This window comes from Coenobita brevimanus, chromosome 85 (assembly GCF_032717465.1).
Source record: "Coenobita brevimanus isolate Jiangsu-jjx chromosome 85, ASM3271746v2, whole genome shotgun sequence".
NCBI lineage: Eukaryota > Metazoa > Arthropoda > Malacostraca > Decapoda > Coenobitidae > Coenobita > Coenobita brevimanus.
In genome coordinates, this window is record NC_137038.1 from 10,417,780 (window position 1) to 10,437,084 (window position 19,305).

Consider the following 19,305-nt stretch of genomic DNA (forward strand, 5'->3'; position numbering starts at 1 on the left):
TCTCCCACTGCACCCTTACATGATCCACCACCAACATCCTCAGATTCCGGAATGTCACCAACCCCCCCCCCCAGCACACCCCACACGGATGCCTCACCATCACCTCCTCCAACCCACAACTTCCAGTCACCGACTCACACCCCTAACAACACGCCAACAATACATCACTCCACAACTAATCCCGCCCTAACCACCGCGGAAACAACTACCTGCACCTCACCTCCACGACACCCCCCCCCACCCACCCTCGCTCCCCCTGTCACCACCTCCTGCACCACCTCACCCACAAGCTCCCCACATGCAGCAACATCACCCACCACTCACACCAGCACACACCCATGCCTTTCCTCCCCTTACCCACTGATCATGCCCACTATACACGCCACCTCTCACCGCCACCGGCAACCACCCACACCCAAAACAGGACACCCACACTGCCACGTGCCTCCACAGCTTCACCCCCCACGCCTGTCCTCACTACGACCACCACTAGATCTGGACGCATCTCATACCCACCAACCAGGTACACCCCTACCCCCACTCCTACTTCACCGACATCACCACACTCACCCACACATGCGACACACACACACCCAGTACTACCCCCATCACACTCGGTCTACATCAGGCAAGGTGGAAACTTCCACCAACCCAATTCCCCAGGTGGAGCTGCTGCTTCTACCCAAACCTCCCCCATAAAAGGCTGAGGCCCTCACCCCTAGTCAGCATACAGCTACCAACCCCGCACCAAGCACCACCACCAAAGATGAGGATCCAACGAATTGTATGACATTCCCCACACGGACCTGGACAGAGAATACGAGGGACACACCAGCTCCTCTGCAGCCTCCGCCACACTTACACACTCCACATCACACTCAACCATCACCAAGAACCCAACCACATAACACAACACTGGACTGCCACCCTCCAACACATTACACCTACACACCAGACCCCCACCACAAGCACATACCTCCTCCAGTCACGGGGCCGTGACTTCTTCACCATGGACGATGGTAAAATATGCGCTTCCGCCGCCAGACCCCCCACCCCACTACAGAGCCGCAGCCCTACCCTCACCCTGCTACAGAGCTGCAGCCCTACCCCCACCCCAGGAGGACACCATGGTGGACCAGGTAAACGCAACACTGGCCCAGAGCGAGGCGGGCTCAGGTGTGCCCCGACCTTGTGTCCCTCTTCCCCTCAACCTGCCCAACGACGATGTCGCAGGAATGCGAAACTACCTTTCGGCTGGACCAGCCCTCGTCAGCATCGGGGTGGGACTGCTCCAGATGCAGTCCCAGGCAGTACCGTGGCAACATCCACTGTACGTACCGGGGAGGGAACGACCACTGTATGTCCCTTAGCTGCTTCCCCCTGCAGCCCCGCGACGACGGCCACTGTACGCGTCGGGGAAGGAACAGCCACTGTACGTCCTTCTGCTGCAGCCACATCTGGAGCCCGCCTCGGTGTGACAGCCACTGTACGCACACCAACAGGCAAAGGCAGGGGGAATGGAACCGCGACGACGGCCACTGTAGCGTCAGGGAGGGAACTGCCACTGTACGTCTCTCATCCACCTCCTCCTCCTCCTACGGGAGTAGCACCGCAGTAACGACCACTGTACGTCCCTCATCCACCTCCTCCTCCTCCTACGGGAGTAGCACCGCGGTAACGACCACTGTACGTACTGGGGAGGGAACGGCCACTGTATGTCCCTCAGCTACTTCCCGTTGGGCAGGCAGACCTGCGGCGATGGCCACTATAGGCGCCGGGGAGGGAACAGCCACTGTACGTCCTTCATTTGCCTCTTCCTCCTTCGGGAGCAGCCCCTCGGCGATAACCACTGTACACGCCGGGGAAGGAACGGCCACTGTACATCCTTCTGCTGCTACCCCAAGGGGCTGTGGAACCACGACATCAGCCACTGTACACGTCGGGGAAGGGACAGCCACTGTACGCACCGGGGGAGGAACGGCTACTGTACGTCCTTCTGCTGCTAACCCAAGGGGCTGTGGAACCGCGACAACGGCCATTGTATGCGTCGGGGAAGGGACGGCCACTGTACGATCTTTTTCCACTGTCCCGAGGGTTCTCCCAGAGGAGTAGGTCCCTTGCACGGCCCACACTCCACCCCTCGGCTGCATGGGACGCCCTTCTGTCTCTCCCTCCAGGTGTGGTTCTCTGGAGGTGCTGCCGTTCCAGGAGTGTTGGCAAAGTCCTGTCGCTGAAGATGGGGTTCACGCCCTCCTGCCTGCCCCTAGACGACGCCAGATCCTGATGGACGCCTCGCGGGCGAGGTGCCGCAGCCAACCCTTGACTGCGCCCCCACCTAGAAGCGACCGCAGTCCCACCCCTCCCTGGGCCAGCCCCCGGACCCCAGGGCAGGACCGTTCTGGCCCCACTCACCGTCAGCCCTCCGCCAAGAGCAAGAAGCAGCAGGCCTGACTCCTGACACTGTTTGGCCCCAGTCCTGAAGGCCCCTCACCAGGTCGAGGCCCGAGCAGGAAAGGGCTTCCTTGCACCCCAGAACAGACACATGCCCGGGCCGTGATGCCCTCGAGAGCTGTCCTGTGCCTTCTGCAGGAGGGCTCCCCAGTAGGGCTCCCTCCAACCCCCGGGCACCACCTCAGTTAAGCCCAGACCTCAGCAGCCCAGTGACATCGCCTCAAGACCCCAGTGTCGTGCTAGAAACTTAATAGTGACAGTGACTGTATGTGGTATAAAAACAGTGAGACCGAAACACCACCCATTAAATGTCTCTACCCCAGTTTATCCAAAGTGCCATGTTAATGCCTAAGCGCCCTAGAACCAGAGTAATATACTAGTGTATGGCCAAGAGACCAATATACCATGTGGAGTCCAAAGAGACCGAGTTTATGAAGAGTGTCACCATATCTATGTGATATTCTCTTGTGTAGTAACTCAGGTGTAAGCACAGTGCCCACGTGATATATCGTACCAATATTAACTGACCTGTCACTATACCCCATCCACATTCAGTGTACCAATATATGTATATTGTAAGGAAGTTGGACTAAGGCAATATATGTGTTAAGGTGTCTTGCTGAGTTTTTATGCCCTGTTTCTTTGTAAGTGTTCTGTTTCCGGTCTAGAAAGAGGACCACGCTGAGTCGCTGGTGTCTTTAGAACGAGAAGTCGGTCTGAAAACACCCAGCATAACACACCACATTCAGTAGCTTCACATATGCTTATCTGATAGGGTCAGTCCAAATGCTGTCACGTTAAAAACGGAGTGCCAAGTCCCTGTTTATGCTCTTCTCTGCACAAAATTCATCCATGCAGCTCGGTCTAGTCAGTCGCTTAGCCTCACCAACTTCCATACCTCTCTTTCTCACACACTCATCCACCGTATCCCTCCACCTTCTTCTTGGCTTACCTCACCTCCTCCTTCCTTGAGATTCGCTCAGATATACCTTTTTCACCAGTTGGCTCTGACACTTAATGTAAGCTTCGTGCAGCGGCAACTTCAAAGCCTTCATAGCACTAGCCACATTCCTTCCCCATGTTACTCTACTGTCCTTTTTTTTTTTTCACATTTTCCTCTTTTCTGTTGCTTTATGTAGGTATTTGAACTTTCTCACCAATTCCAGTCTCTCTCCATTCACTAACATCACTCTGGGAGTCTGCTTCTCTCTCATTAACCATCTATTTACTCTTTTCTACATTTACTGCCAAGGCACGGAGCTCACAGACTTCTGCAAAACTCTTCCCTAGTCTACCAAGCTCTTTTCTGATATTTGCAAATAGCACTGTCATCAGCATACAACAAATTCAAGATATTCCATCTGCCACCATTTATTACCAATGCCATCCCCCTCTCCATTACTCGTGTTTTTACTTATCTCATCACCCTGTCTATATATATATATATGGTATATTGAACAACCATGGGGACATCACACGAGCTTGTCTTGTGCCCTCATTGATCTTGAACCGATCATTTAGATGCTCATTTACCCTTACCCATGCCTCACCACCTAGCAGCTTATCTACACCGTACATGCGCAAAAGCTTCCACAATCATTTTCTGTCTACCATGTCGTATGCTTTTTCCAGATCCATAAATGTCATAAACACTGTATAGTGCTTCTTACACGCCTTCTCCAATATCTGTCTTATTGCAAATATTAGATCCACATATCTTGTCTGCCACTCCTAAAGCCACCCTGTTTGTCACTCACTAGGATCTCGAATATCTCTCTTACTATATAATAATAATTCCAGATACCTTCCCTACACCACACTCAGTAGACTTATGCCACAATAATGCTTGCACTCACTTCATTCACCTTTATTTTTGTACAGGGGTACAGTTACTGCTTTTCCACTCTACTGGCACAGTTTCATTCATCCATGCCATCTTACACATCTCCAACAAGCACTTCGTTCTGCTCTCTCCACTACACTTAATCATCTCTGCATACACTTCATCAGCCCTGGCTGCTTTCCTATTTTTCAGCCACTTCACAGTGTTCTTCACCTCTATGAGTGTCACGTTTCCTGATGCTGCATTCCTTAATTGTACACCCACAAAACCAAACATGTTAACAGTCGCTTTGCTTTCTCCATTCCCATTCATCAGACTTTCAGAATATTTTTTCCATCTGGTCCTTACTTCATCCCCATGGGTTAATAATCTACCATTTACATCCTTCACACTTCACGTTTCTTTCCACTGTCACTTACATTTCCACACCTTTTTCCAGAATAACTTCCCATTTTCAGAGTAATTTGCATTCATTTTTCTTCCAAGATCATCATTTACCCCCTTTTTCCTCATCTCTAGTCTCTGTACATGCTTCTTGCTCTCAGTATATTCTTATTTCAACTGAACCCCTGTCCTGTAACCACTGTAGCCACTTCTTCCTCTTTTCCTCCACCGCTCTCTTAACCTCCTCATCCCACCATGCTGTACCTTTCTTCTTTGTTGTTACTCTTGCCACACCACACACTGCTTTAACATTCCTAACTAAGCAATCCCTGTATACCAGTACAGTACATTCCACAAGCTGTCCAGATCCATTTCATTCCAGTTGGCTGATTCTAACTCCTCCACTACTTTGACACTGTAGTCATCTGTCATTTCTTTGATCCTCAGCTTCTCGACTTTCAGTCTCTCTTTCTGACAGCTCCTCTCTCTCTTGGTCCACCTCACTCCTCTCTGCTTGATTTTGCATTCCACGATCATATGATCTGGCAAACTTCCACATCTTCTTCTCACTGACCATGTTCCAGCAACACTACCCAGCATCGATTTCTCTACGTGCACGTAATCAATCAGGCACCTTTCAACGTGATCTCCATTCCCTCTATACCATGTATGAAATACCCACCCGGCGGAGCAACCACGACACCACCACCCCAAGAGGAGGACATGGGGAGGTAGCCCCCACCCCAAGAGGAGGCAATGGGGAGACACCGGCATTCCGCACCACAGTGGCGTATATCCCTCGTGGCCTGGCGCCCCTCTTCCATGCAGCCGGGCCACCAGGAAGTATTCGATTGAGTGCGTTACCCTCTGCTGGAGAGAGCACTTGCCAGAATCGGGGTGGTACTTGCCCTGTGAAAGTCCCAAGTAGGCCCTCGGATGCAGAATCCACTGGACCTGCCTTCACAAGAGGGAGAGCCGCAGCCAGCGCTTACACTCCCCCAAGGGAGCAGCGGTGCAGTAATATCCACTGGATCTTCTGTTGGAGGAGAGTCCACCAGATCTCCTCCTCCTGCCACCCACATCCGGGAGCAGGCGTCTCTGACCATCACCTTGATGACCTTCGCCTGTGCTCCCCAGGAGGGCGGCGGGCCCTGTAGTAGTATCCACTGGATCTGCCACCAGGGGAGAGACCATCAGTCGTCCCTCAGCTGCACTTTTCCCCGACAACAGGAGGGCAGCAGAGTCCACAAGACCTGCAGCAGAAGACAGAAGGCCTGCTGGGACTTCTTCTCCTGTTGTCCCTGGGATGAGTGGTACCCCGGCGGCATCCCCCAGACCTGTTAGCCTGAGGGAGTGTCTACCGGATCTCCCTCGACCACCACCCTGGGAGGGGGCCTGGGCAGTGTCCCCTGGACCTGCCAGGCAGAAGTAGTGTCCCCCGTACCCCTTCTTCTGCCCCGGCGTGGAATTTCGGCAGGGACTATCAGGCCTGCCAGGTTGAGGAACAGGCCACCAGTCGTTCCTCCTCCATGACTCTGGAGGGCTCCCTACGGGGGTGCCGTCCCTGGTTCAGCCCACCCCTCCTATGGCCGAGTGAGACACCCCTCCTTCCTCCCCTCCTCCACGGAGAGCGGAAACTGCTCCCCCACAGGGCCCCTGTCAGAGAGTACACTGAGTCCTTGATATACGAAAGGGACAGGGACAAAAAAAAACTTTCGTAATGCGAAATTTCGTATATCGGAACAATTTTCCCCATTGAAATATACTTAGAAAGGGGGAGATGCGTTCCAGGACCCCTTTGGACCCCCCGCTTAAACTTTACCTCTCCTATTTTGAAGTATGCAGTACACGTATACAGTACAGTACTATACTATTGTACAGACATTAAAAAATAAAACATACAACAACTAATTACTGTAGCATTAGTACTGTAGTATTAGACGGTGCAAGGCTTAAAGCTTGCCCAATCTCCAAGACTCCCTGTCCCTCCTTGTGGCGTCTTATTATTTCCAATTTCCTCTCAGGAATGAGAGTATGATGCTGTTTCTTCCTTGCAGCTGGTCCCCGGATGCTGGAGATGATGTAGGGCGCTTGGGAGGCATGGCGAAAATACGAAAAGGTGAAGAACAGCGAAAAAGAGCATAACGTACAGCAAAGCTGAGAGGAGAGGACGGATGTGACTCGACTGAGAAGTGTGCGAAAATGTGTTTACCAGAGAGGGGTTAGCTCGTTTTCTCGCTGCAAGCGAGTGCGGCGCTGTGCAGCATGCCCATTTTGAATTTTTCGTATTTCCTCTTGTATCGCTTTTCGTACCATCGAGACGGAGGCTTTTTGTATTGTGGAATTTGTCCTACAGTCATCGCTTTCGTGCCATCAAAAATTCGTACATTGAGTTTTCGTATACCAAGGACTCACTGTACCAGGGACGGGACCACTTTGAGGCCAGGCGTCCTATCTCTGCAGCCCAGCCCCTGATGCCACCAGTAATTGATGGATTACCCAAGGGCGAGCGGCCACAGTCCACCCCTGACGGCCTCCTCCAGGCAAGACTGCAGCCCCAGGACGATGGCAGGCACCCTGTAGCGCAGCCCCTGACTCTCCCAGCAGCTGATGGACTCCCCCAGGGCGAGTGGCCGCAGTCAACCCCTGACGGGGTCCTCCTCCAGGGGAGACCGCAGCCCCAGGACAATGAAGGGCGTCCAGTGGCTGGCCCAAGGTCCAGACCAGCCCAGATCCGCCCCCAGGACTCCCACCTCAGCCAAGGGGAGGCGCTGAGCTGCACGTCTCCTATCCCTGTTTGGCCCCAGCCCAGAGGGCCACCACACTCCCAGGGCCCCCACCAGGAAAGAGTCGCCCATCACGCCACCCTTCAGCTTGACTTGGACACACTTAACCATGCAGTACGAGACTTGTGCCGGGAACACACCCTGGACTGCCCTCCTCCCACACCGGGCCACCACCTACGGCTATCTGTGCTGTAGTCCTGGGCGCACCCCCTACACCCACCGATGACCCGGCCTACACTGTGTGATGCTTCCCCCCCCCCCCCCCCCCCGATGATTCCCAGTGCAACAGACCCTGTGTGTGAACCCCTCCCCCTTGCCCAGTGTCGTGTCCCTATGTGTCCTAAATTATACTATACCCCCATGTAGTTCCCCCCTGTGTGTCCTCAGCCTCCCTTTGTGTGTGACCCCCTGCCCCATAGGTAATACCCACACTCCCCAGTACTGTATAATGTCTCTGGCCCCTCACATGTGTACTGTGGCCCTTGTGCCATATGAGTGGTGACATACAGTGTCCTAGTGCAGTGGCATATCCATTCCCCCCCCCCCCCCGAAGATATGCATACATCTATATGAAAGACCCATGTGATATATCTGATCGATAGTATGTTTCATTGTAGTAAACCGTACCTGGGTTGTTGATCGTGTTGTTCCCTCTCTGTGCAATACATACCTGACCTGTGCTATATGTTCTGTGTATTGTGATATATACTGTTGTGTGTTATATTATGTTCATGCCACATATGTGTATTGTATTGTGATATATAGTGTATTTGTGTTTTATGTTGTACTGTCATATAGTGTACTTGTATTTTATATAGGATTGTCCGTGTAGTAGTGTGTGAACAGTTGTACTCTGTAAGGTAATATATGTGTAGAAATGGTTAGCCTGTGTTTGAGCCCTATCCCTTGTCTGCATACTGTAGCCCAGCCCAGAATAAAAGAATCCAAGGCCTGCACCGTATTTGAACCCAAGAAGTTGGGCGCAGAATACGCCGCATAACAATGTATATTTATGTGTCTTTGTGCGTAAAATAGGAATTACAAATGCACAACCTCCATTCCTGACACATGTCTTTCAGTCACTTCCCATTATCATTCTCTCTTGGTACTCCATTATTACCCATTGTGTCATGCAGAGGACCAGAGCCTACTCTACCACTCATACCGATAGCCCATTACAATCACTGTAATTCCCGGTCATTTCTCCTACTCCTTCATCCAGCTCATCTCAAAACCTGTCTTTCTCAGTCTCACTCTTGTCATCACACAGTGCATATGCTACAATCACTGCCACACTCACCTTCTCAACTCGAACTTGACAGACATACATCTCGAGCTGACACATGTGTAATCTCTCATTCTGCTCTGCCACACTTCATCCATCAACAAAGCAACTCCTTCCTTGCATCTTCCTCTCCCTTTCATGCCTGACCATACACACTTTACACTCTCCCACTCCTCCATTTCACACACTTTCATCTTAGTTCCACACAATGCCTTCACGGCATATCTCACACTCTTGAACACATTCACCATTTCCACCCTCCTACTCTCCTCAGTCACACCATTCCACATGGCCATGCAAAACTGCCCATTTGGTTGGGGCCCTGGGCAAATATTGGATGTTCTGAGGCTCTCGAATACATTTCCCATTATTTAGTGATTTTAGATAGGGGTATCTGAAGGACATTTAACCCAGCCAGAAACCCCGAGTATATGGTTACTACCCAGCGTAGTAAATGGTTTTCTGAGTATGTGAAACCATTTGCCTTGTCATTCAGTGTAGAGACCATAAGTCAGCTCTGCATTTTAGATGATGGGCACCCCCACCACGAAAAAAAAAAAGTAAAGAAAAAAAGAAGAAAAAGGAAAGAAAGAATAAGTTCTTGCCCACCGCACTCTCCGGCAAATTAACTTACAGGAAAATAGAAAAATATCATGATCGTTAAAAAGAACATGGAGGAAATGCTATGCACCTTACAATTAAGGGGTGAGTAAAGGGAGGAAGTGGAGAAGGTATGGTGTAGGGAAGATGAGGAGATTAAACAGAGAGGGAGTGTTTCGATGAGGTGAAGAGGGGACAGCTCTGGAGAGAGGTAGAGGAGGAGAGGTAGAATGGGGGGGAGGAGGGATATGGTGAGATGTAAAGAAATAAGAATGTAGGGGAATATGAAGGAAGAAGTAGTGGGGGAGGGGTACCGGTAGTAGAGTGAAGGTGACTGAGGATCCTTCATGTACACAACTCAACTCAGGAACTGTCTTTCTTAAAATCACTCTTCATGTACCAGTGACCTTCAGTCTTAAATATGTCCAGGCATCACGAAAGTGATTGGATCTAGATTTTTCCTTCTTTTGTTCATTTTCCTTTGTAAAGAGAAGCATTTTCTGGCTGTCAGTTTGGCAAGAATATATATATACAGTATATATACATATATTCTTTTTCTGTGCCCGCCCTCCTCCCTTCCTATTTCTCCCATCTTTCCTGTCTTTTCTTATTGCTTTTCTTTCCTTTACAGGTGGCTTTACATTGAGTGACAAGCCAAATGGTTTCTTTTAAGACAAGAAACCATTTACAACGCTGGGTGGTAACCATATAACCAAACCATACGTGCTCCCTACGTGTCAACAAGTGGGTTGGTGGAGGGTTAGTGTCCCTCCCCGTAAAACAAATAACTCAAAGTCAAATGCCCACCCCTTATGGGATTATGGCGTTTGGCAATAGATATATATATTTGTGGCAGGTAGTGGCGACCATCATCCACTCACTTGATGTAGTGCTGCCTACTTCTTCCTTTGCCTTTATCATGCTTTTTCTGTGCATGCCCTCCTCTCTCCCTATTTCTCCCATCTTTTCTGTCACTTCTTATTCTTTTTCTTTCCTTTACTGGTGCCTTTACATTGAGTGACAAGCCAAATGGTTTCCTGTAATCCAAGAAGCCATTTACAGTGCTGGGTGGTAACCATATAACCATACCATATGTGCTCCCTACGTGTCAGCAAGTGGGTTGGTGGAGAGTTAATGCCCCTTCCCATAAAAAAAATAACTCAAAGTCAAATAGCCACCCCTTACGGGATTATGGCGTCTGGCAATATATATATATATATATATATATATATATATAGAGGTGTCACTAAGAATATGATTAAGCTTTAGTACATAATCATCCTTGTTCATGATAACTACGCCCTTTCCTTTGTCAGGACGAGTAATAATTATGCCGTCATCATTTTTGAGAGATTTCAAAATCTTACGATATCCATAGTCCTCTTTTTGTTCTTTGAGATGTGCAGAGTGCTGTCTAAAAGAATTTTTAGCTAAAGCAGATACATTATGCCACACGTAAGTCCAGTCTTGTTTGTAAAGGTTGCATTTCTTTAAAACTGAACATAATCTCTCAAAAGGTAAAAAGAACTTAACATAGTTTAAACGAACAGGAGGGAGAGCAAAATCCAAGCCTAACGACAAAACATCCTTCGCATCCTTAGTCAAAGACCTTGAAGAGAGGTTAAAAATGACTTTATCTATATCAGCTGAACTATTGATGTCAATTCCTAACCCCCTAAGCTTACGTGAATGTGTAGCTACAATCTTATTGATATTTTTCTTCACAAAACATTCAATGATTACACTGAGACATTTGAAATCAAAATATGAAACAAGGTTTTTTTAGCTTATGTTTCAATGCATCAATTTCTCTATTAAGTTTAAGCAGTTTGTTCTTCTGCTTCCTTATTTCAACATCCAAAAGGTGAAAGAGCCAAGATCTATATGTTGATGTGGCATAAAACCTTGAATCATGTAATTTAAATCTAATGAAATTAGGCACTTGGCCATAATCCCTACATGTCCTTAAAAAAATGAGGTCCCTTTCCACCTTCTTGACCTTGAATGCTGTCTTCTCAGTGCTCCTATTGCATCGCAGTGTGGGTTGGCCTTATCTTGTTAATAAAATATCTGCAATAGATCTGCCTCTTGGGAACCTTAGTCTTGTCAGGAGAAGTAGTACCAACGTTGTGATGTACAGCATCTTTATTATTAATCCAAACGTTTTGGAGATACAATCTCCATCATCAGTGGATCTGTTAAAAGTTGTTACTGCATGAATAGTTGGGTCGCTAGTCGAGTTATTGAGACTGGGTCGCATTCTATGAATCAGGATGGATTCGGCAGTGATGAGGTCAGAGTAAGACTGACATGAAGTTAGTATAAAGAAAAGCATTAGCATATGAAGGACCCAGTGGTGACCCCATCGCCACTCCATCTTTTTGAGTAAAAAGTTTTCCATTAAATGTAAACAGGGATTGGTGGGTTGCTATCTCCAACATGTTGTAAAATGATTTTCTGTCCAAGCCAACTGAAGTAAGAGTAGAAATACTGGTGTTATCTGTGATGAGCCGAGTGGTTTCATGCAGGGCTTCTACATCAAAGCTAGCCAGGGTGACAGGGTGATCAAATCTCAGAGAAGTGACTTCCTTGACAAACTCTGCAGAATTTTGAACCGTATATTTATTTGTACATAAGGAACTGATCAGGGGAACCAAAAATTTTGCTGTGTTATAACTGAAGGTACCAATAGATGAAATGATGGGTCTTATAGGCGTGTTAGGTTTATGAACTTTGGGGAGACCATAGAGATAACCAGGAACTGAGCCAGAAGCATACAGACTATTAGTCGTACTATCACCTACTTTATCTTTAATACTTCACAGTAATCTATTTAGTTTGTCTTCATGTTTTAGGATGGCAGATGGAATATCAGAACTGATGACCTTAAATTTAGAGGTGTTACTAAGAATATGATTAAGCTTTAGTACATAATCATCCTTGTTCATGATAACTACGCCCTTTCCTTTGTCAGGACGAGTAATAATTATGCCGTCATCATTTTTGAGAGATTTCAAAATCTTACGATATCCATAGTCCTCTTTTTGTTCTTTGAGATGTGCAGAGTGCTGTCTAAAAGAATTTTTAGCTAAAGCAGATACATTATGCCACACGTAAGTCCAGTCTTGTTTGTAAAGGTTGCATTTCTTTAAAACTGAACATAATCTCTCAAAAGGTAAAAAGAACTTAACATAGTTTAAACGAACAGGAGGGAGAGCAAAATCCAAGCCTAACGACAAAACATCCTTCTCTTCCTTAGTCAAAGACCTTGAAGAGAGGTTAAAAATGACTTTATCTATGTCAACTGAACTATTGATGTCAATTCCCAACCCCCTAAGCTTACGTGAATGTGTAGCTACAATCTTATTGATATTTTTCTTCACAAAACATTCAATGATTACACTTTTAACAGATCCACTGATGATGGAGATTGTGTCTCTGAAACGTTTGGATTAATAATAAAGATGCTGTACATCACAACGTTGGTACTACTTCTCCTGACAAGACTAAGGTTCCCAAGAGGAAGATCTATTGCGGATATTTTATTAACAAGATATGGCCAACCCATACTGCAATGCTATAGGAGCACTGAGAAGACAGCATTCAAGGTCAAGAAGGTGGAAAGGGACCTCATTTTTTTAAGGACATGTAGGGATTATGGCCAAGTGCCTAATTTCATTAGATTTAAATTACATGATTCAAGGTTTTATGCCACATCAACATATAGATCTTGGCTCTTTCACCTTTTGGATGTTGAAATAAGGAAGCAGAAGAACAAACTGCTTAAACTTAATAGAGAAATTGATGCATTGAAATATAAGCTAAAAAACCTTGTTTCATATTTTGATTTCAAATGTCTCAGTGTAATCATTGAATGTTTTGTGAAGAAAAATATCAATAAGATTGTAGCTACACATTCACATAAGCTTAGGGGGTTAGGAATTGACATCAATAGTTCAGTTGATATAGATAAAGTCATTTTTAACCTCTCTTCAAGGTCTTTGACTAAGGAAGAGAAGGATGTTTTGTCGTTAGGCTTGGATTTTGCTCTCCCTCCTGTTCGTTTAAACTATGTTAAGTTCTTTTTACCTTTTGAGAGATTATGTTCAGTTTTAAAGAAATGCAACCTTTACAAACAAGACTGGACTTACGTGTGGCATAATGTATCTGCTTTAGCTAAAAATTCTTTTAGACAGCACTCTGCACATCTCAAAGAACAAAAAGAGGACTATGGATATCATAAGATTTTGAAATCTCTCAAAAATGATGACGGCATAATTATTACTCGTCCTGACAAAGGAAAGGGCGTAGTTATCATGAACAAGGATGATTATGTACTAAAGCTTAATCATATTCTTAGTGACACCTCTAAATTTAAGGTCATCAGTTCTGATATTCCATCTGCCATCCTAAATCATGAAGACAAACTAAATAGATTACTGTGAAGTATTAAAGATAAAGTAGGTGATAGTACGACTAATAGTCTGTATGCTTCTGGCTCAGTTCCTGGTTATCTCTATGGTCTCCCCAAAGTTCATAAACCTAACACGCCTATAAGACCCATCATTTCATCTATTGGTACCTTCAGTTATAACACAGCAAAATTTTTGGTTCCCCTGATCAGTTCCTTATGTACAAATAAATATACGGTTCAAAATTCTGCAGAGTTTGTCAAGGAAGTCACTTCTCTGAGATTTGATCACCCTGTCACCCTGGCTAGCTTTGATGTAGAAGCCCTGCATGAAACCACTCGGCTCATCACAGATAACACCAGTATTTCTACTCTTACTTCAGTTGGCTTGGACAGAAAATCATTTTACAACATGTTGGAGATAGCAACCCACCAATCCCTGTTTACATTTAATGGAAAACTTTTTACTCAAAAAGATGGAGTGGCGATGGGGTCACCACTGGGTCCTTCATATGCTAATGCTTTTCTTTATACTAACTTCATGTCAGTCTTACTCTGACCTCATCACTGCCGAATCCATCCTGATTCATAGAATGCGACCCAGTCTCAATAACTCGACTAGCGACCCAACTATTCACACAGTAACAACTTTTAACAGATCCACTGATGATGGAGATTGTGTCTCCGAAATGTTTGGATTAATAATAAAGATGCTGTACATCACAACGTTGGTACTACTTTTCCTGACAAGACTAAGGTTCCCAAGAGGAAGATCTATTGCGGATATTTTATTAACAAGATATGGCCAACCCACACTGCGATGCTATAGGAGCACTGAGAAGACAGCATTCAAGGTCAAGAAGGTGGAAAGGGACCTCATTTTTTAAAGGACATGTAGGGATTATGGCCAAGTGCCTAATTTCATTAGATTTAAATTACATGATTCAAGGTTTTATGCCACATCAACATATAGATCTTGGCTCTTTCACCTTTTGGATGTTGAAATAAGGAAGCAGAAGAACAAACTGCTTAAACTTAATAGAGAAATTGATGCATTGAAACATAAGCTAAAAAACCTTGTTTCATATTTTGATTTCAAATGTCTCAGTGTAATCATTGAATGTTTTGTGAAGAAAAATATCAATAAGATTGTAGCTACACATTCACGTAAGCTTAGGGGGTTAGGAATGGACATCAGTAGTTCAGTTGATATAGATAAAGTCATTTTTAACCTCTCTTCAAGGTCTTTGACTAAGGAAGAGAAGGATGTTTTGTCATTAGGCTTGGATTTTGCTCTCCCTCCTGTTCGTTTAAACTATGTTAAGTTCTTTTTACCTTTTGAGAGATTATGTTCAGTTTTAAAGAAATGCAACCTTTTCAAACAAGACTGGACTTACATGTGGCATAATGTATCTGCTTTAGCTAAAAATTCTTTTAGACAGCACTCTGCACATCTCAAAGAACAAAAAGAGGACTATGGATATCGTAAGATTTTGAAACCTCTCAAAAATGATGACGGCATAATTATTACTCGTCCTGACAAAGGAAAGGGCGTAGTTATCATATACATATATATATATATATATATATATATATATATATATATATATATAAATATGTATATATATATATATATATATTCATTCATTCATTCATTGCCAGAGGTCATGTATCCCAAACGGGGTGACCAAGGGCTTAGAGTTAATTGTTTTACAGGGAGGGGCACTAATCCTCCACCAACCCCACTTGACACGTAGGGATGCCAACAGCATCTGGTGTTCCCAGGCGGTCACCCATCCAAGTACTAACCAGACCCAACGTTGCTTAACTTCGCTGATCGGACGGGAAGTGGTGTACTCAACGTGGTATGGCCGTTTATATATTATATATATCTATATATATAGTGTATATACATATATATATATCTATATATATATATATATATATATATATATATAAGATATATATATATATGTATATATATATATATATATATATATATATATATATATATATATATAAGATATATATATAAGATATATATATATATATATATATAAGCATATATATATATATATGTGCATATATATATATATATATATATATATATATATATATATATATATATATATATATATATATATATATATATATATATATATATATATATATATATATATATATATATATATATATATATATATATATATATATATATATATATATATATATATATATATATATATATATATATATATATATATATATATATATATATATATATATATATATATATATATATATATATATGCATATATATATATATATATATATATATATATATATATATATATATATATATATATATATATATATATATATATATATATATATATATATATATATATGCATATATATATATATATATATATATATATATATATATATATATATATATTGTTTCATTTCGTTTTTGAAGAACCCAACACGCTTGCATGTGTCGGCCTTGGTCTCCTAACGGCGGCTTTACATGCTGCACGATTCATTGCAGCCTCCCTGTTCAGTCCCTTAACCCTGAGGTCACACTTAATGACCTCGTCCCATGTCTTTCTCGGTCTACCCCTCATAACCCCACCCCCAGTATTAACACTTCTCACCTTCCTCACCCAATTATCATCCCCCATCCTCTCCACATGTCCAAACCATCTCAGTCTACCTCTCCTCATCACAACACCAATACACTCCAGTCCCATCCTACCTCTCAACTCTTCCGTCGTAATCCCAGCCCCTCCGGACCTTGCACGCAGGGACGCATTACACATCCACCTAATCATTGTCATTTCTGTACGTCTGAGCTGACGAATATCCTCCTCTTTTACTGCCCAGGTCTCACTACCATACAGCATTACACTCCTAACACATGCTGCGTACAAAGACCCTTTAGATCGTAGGGAGAGCCCTCTCAATGTCAGAAGAGGCTAGAGCTCCCTGAACTTCTTCCAACCACTTCTCACCCTAGCCACAGAGGTAGCTCCAGCCCCACCTCCAGCACACAACATGTCTCCCAAATAACAAGACTCTTCCACACACTCAAGAGATTTACTAGCAAGTTCAATCCTTTCACTCCTGGCAATCTCCACCTGCTCTCCCTGACATGCCGTACACATAAAATCAGCATTATCTTGCAGTCTACCTCTGATACCACTACATCTCTTGTGCTGCCATTTATCACAAACACTGCACAAGATAGAATTACTTCCCATGCCCTTGTGGCAAACTGCACATGGCCACTCTCCCTCGTCTTTGACAGTACCGCCACCAGCTCTAGATATCATCACTTTTGTTTTATCTGCATTTACCCTTAAGCCCTTGTGCCCCATACCATCTCTCTCTCTCTCTCTCTCTCTATACCGTCAAGTCGCCTAAGGCATGGCTAATTGGTTCTGGACCATGCCTGTACCATAAAAAACCGTGCCATACAACTAACTAAACCTATGGGAAAAATGGAATTTGGTTCTGAACGTTCACCCAAAACCCCCTTTTCAACCCACTTTTCCCCATTTTTCCCCACTTACACACACACACATACACACACACACACACACACACACACACACACACACACACAGTCAAGCAATCAGTTAGTGCATGTATTACACGTAACAGTAGGCACAAAAAACGGGAGGGTGATCAGCCTTGTGTCTACTTGGGCAATACCACGCGCTGCAGATTGAATGAAAAAAAGCTCGGCCAAGTAGACTCAGATCAGCTGACCAACCAAAACATTAAAGATGGCAGAGGCTGCCTGTTCAAACATTGATTGAAGAAGTTTATTTCATAAAGTTTGGATGCTCAAATGTCAACAAAACTCACATTTAACACATTAATAATCTTTCTTATATACGTGATGATGATAGCTCAGAGATAGGTGCTTCATCACTAACCCATTCATAGCGGTCTTACGAACAGACCTATAAACTAGTCATAATACCCAAAGAATCTTGAATGTTTCATTACTTAACACAATGAATTTGGTGAAGTTTAACCTCCTCATAAGAGAGAAAAAAGTCCACAGTTGGAGCACTTGTAGTATGGAGCTGAAATGGTTGCCATCTTCTTTGTTTACAAACGGGAGCATGCCGCCAGGGGAATTTCCCCGTGCGTTTCAAACCTTTCCGTGCCCGCGCCATAGGTATTTCATGTGCGTGGTTCGTTCTGGGGGGGGGGTCTGGCACCTTGCCGTGTCATAGAAAACCGTGGCATAGAAGTCCGCACCATAGGCTACTTGACTTTGTATATATATATATATATATATATATATATATATACAGGTAACTCGCACGGAACACGTGGGTTTCGTTCCTACCGTGCCGTGTTAGGTGCGAAATCACGTATATTTAAACTACTCCGTATTTTGCTCCCTAGACCCCCCAAATGTGTTGTTTTGCTGTTATCTGTCACTGGTAATCACTAGAAAGCACTTTAAGTGGTTAGAAGGTTTATTTAATGTTATAACTCACAAATACAGTACTCCAGAGAAAACTTCAACACACAAATACTGTACGTAAACACAAGGAAACATTCCGACGCCGATCATAGGTAATCATATAAATCAGGTTAACTGGTACCAGTGCTTTAACTTACAAGTACATACCAGAACAGTACATATTTAACTTAGAAGTGCAGTACTGTGATATCGAATGATTTCAGTACATAATCTGTTAGGAATGGCTGAAAAAAAAAAAATGTTATGAATACATTTTCACCTTTTTGATATATATTTATGGTAGTTTCGAGTTATTTTTTACGTTATCGTTGTGCCCATGCTTGGAAAAGGGAGCGAAAGAGTTGAATTTTCAGTCCTAAATGAGAAAACTGCACGTCCTCCAAGGCTAGACTCTGCCACGGGAGAATAAAGTGGAGGGTCAGTCCGATTAGCAATAAGGAAGTTGTGTCACAACTTCCAGCTCCCACACCATGAGAATGGCTAAAAATAGAATCGTAATGCAGTTTCAGAACTAACAATAAGTCTAATTATTACGAATACAGATACAAAGCAGAAATAAATACGTTTACAGACGGGGAAAACGTACTTCTTCCGTCATAACATGTTCATCTTTCTCTATCATTTTACGTTCATCTTTATCATTTTACCTTGTTATTTTCGCAATATGTATTGCTGTCTCGTAAACAGGGTGGTTGTTTGTGTTTTGCAAGGGAGGAAAAAGATTGTATTTTCTGTCTGGGTTGAGATAATGGGTGTACCTATGTGTGGTTAGGCATGGCCATGAGTGAAAAAATCGTACATCCACTCATCATGACAGTAGGTGGTGAACTGACAGATGATACATGAGATGATGAGAGGGTGAAGTCAAGGTCAGTCTCATGTCCCAGATTTTCGTTCACTTCCCGAAAGTTTATTAACAATTTTCTACAAGTTGCATTGCATCAAATGATCCAAACCATTACAGCAAACCTGAACAAATAGGTAAAGATACCAAGACAAAAATGTATTTTTCTTTTATTATAAGTCTTTAACGAACAA

General features: G+C 44.1%; 1 protein-coding gene and 1 non-coding gene across 2 annotated transcripts in view; one reads left to right on the plus strand and one right to left on the minus strand.

Moving 5' to 3' along the window:
* The window catches only part of LOC145410441 (putative acetylcholine receptor chaperone), a 67,167-nt gene that overhangs the window by 13,350 nt on the left and 34,512 nt on the right, over positions 1-19,305 (plus strand). The gene's annotated exons all lie outside the window — the stretch shown is intronic.
* Positions 15,521-15,639, minus strand: LOC145410501 (5S ribosomal RNA). The gene has a single exon (XR_013899291.1). It is a non-coding gene; the product is annotated as a 5S ribosomal RNA (ribosomal RNA).